Here is a 2,117-nt window from a genome sequence, read left to right as displayed (position 1 = left end):
TGACAGCAGGGTCCTTCAGTATGCAGCTGAAGTGCTTTATATGTGTCTCATTTTCTCACAGGATATTAAAAACACTTGTAGCAAGTGATCAGATCAGATCAGATCAGTTGCTCAGTCGTGTCCGACTCTTTGCGACCCCATGAATTGCAGCACGCCAAGCCTCCCTGTCCATCACCAACTCCTGGAGTTCACCCAGACTCACGTCCATCGAGTCAGTGATGCCATCCAGCCATCTCATCCTCTGTCATCCCCTTCTCCTCCTGCCGCCAATCCCTCCCAGCATCAGAGTCTTTTCCAATGAGTCAACTCTTCGCATGAGGTGGCCAAAGTACTGGAGTTTCAGCTTTAGCATCATTCCTTCCAAAGAAATCCCAGGGCTGATCTCCTTCAGAATGGACTGGTTGGATCTCCTTGCAGTCCAAGGGACTCTCAAGAGTCTTCTCCAGCACCACAGTTCAAAAGCATCAATTCTTCGGCGCTCAGCCTTCTTCATAGTCCAACTCTCACATCCATACGTGACCACTGGAAAAACCATAGCCTTGACTAGACGAACCTTTGTTGGCAAAGTAACGTCTCTGCTTTTGAATATGCTCTCTAGGTTGGTCATAACTTTCCTTCCAAGGAGTAAGCGTCTTTTAATTTCATGGCTGCAGTCACCATCTGCAGTGATTTTGGAGCCCAGAAAAATAAAGTCTGACACTGTTTCCACTGTTTCCCCATCTATTTCCCATGAAGTGATGGGACCAGATGCCATGATCTTCGTTTTCTGAATGTTGAGCTTTAAGCCAACTTTTTCACTCTCCACTTTCACTTTCATCAAGAGGTTTTTTAGTTCCTCTTCACTTTCTGCCATAAGGGTAGTGTCATCTGTATATCTGAGGTTATTGATATTTCTCCCGGCAATCTTGATTCCAGCTTGTGTTTCTTCCAGTCCAGTGTTTCTCATGATGGACTCTGCATATAAGTTAAATAAACAGGGTGACAATATACAGCCTTGACATACTCCTTTTTCTATTTGGAACCAGTCTGTTGTTCCATGTCCAGTTCTAACTGTTGCTTCCTGACCAGCATACAAATTTCTCAAGAGGCAGATCAGGTGGTCTGGTATTCCGATAGGATATAATAAAATGAATAACTTTTACTACTTCATCAAGGACATCTTTGTGGTATCATTTTCCCCCTTCTTACTGTGAGTGTTGCAGGTAAAGGATACAGTGATTAAATTTGGTGCCACTGCCTTGATTCATGCTGAAGAACCAGTGGTTTTACTCTCCATTGCTTTTGTGCTATCTGTGCAAAAATCAAAACAGTGAGAAGCCAAGCGATACCTTAGGATTCTTATGAAATGAATTTTGACCTTGTGAACCACCTGAAAATATTTAGGAGACAGCCAGGGGCTAACAGTGTGAAAACTGCTAAGATAAATCCTCATATTATAAGACATTCACTTTTAGCAATGCTGTTTCTTTCTCTCAAGAAAGGGTGGTAGAAGCCAAAATACTCTACACAGACTTCTAGAAAATACCACTCCTTCCCAGTAGTCTCTTTGAATCTGCAAGGAGGAGGGTGGTATGGACTGGTGGTTGACAGCAGCAGGATTGGCAGTTGGGAGGGTATTTGTGCCCCAAAGGTACTGAATATCTTTTTCCTCAAGTTTGAAGTCACTCAATAGTCAGTGCAAATGGCTCCAGATTTTGCACTGGGGCTTGAGTTACAAGTGACAGTTTGATTTTGAAGAGAATTCCCAGTTCTGCTTTGCTGTTGTTATTGTTCAGTTGCTAAATCATGCCTCAGTCTTTGCGACCCCATGGACTCCAGCACACCAGGCTTCCTTGTCCTTCACCATCTCCTGGAGCTTGCTCAAATGCATGTCCATTGAGTTGGTGATGCCATCCAATCATCTTATCCGCTGTCGTCCCCTTCTCCTCCTGCCTTCAATCTTTTGCAACATCAGGGTCTTTTCCAGTGAGTTGGCTCTTCACATCAGATGGCCAAAGTATTAGAGTTTCAGCTTCAGCATCATTCCTTCCAATGAATATTCAGGATTGATTTCCTTTAGGATTGACTGGTTTGATCTCCTTGCAGTCCAAGTTCTGCTTTTAGTATGATTTAAATAC

The sequence above is a fragment of the Bos mutus genome, chromosome 1, assembly GCF_027580195.1.
Source record: "Bos mutus isolate GX-2022 chromosome 1, NWIPB_WYAK_1.1, whole genome shotgun sequence".
NCBI lineage: Eukaryota > Metazoa > Chordata > Mammalia > Artiodactyla > Bovidae > Bos > Bos mutus.
Note: the sequence above shows the minus strand (reverse complement) of the source record.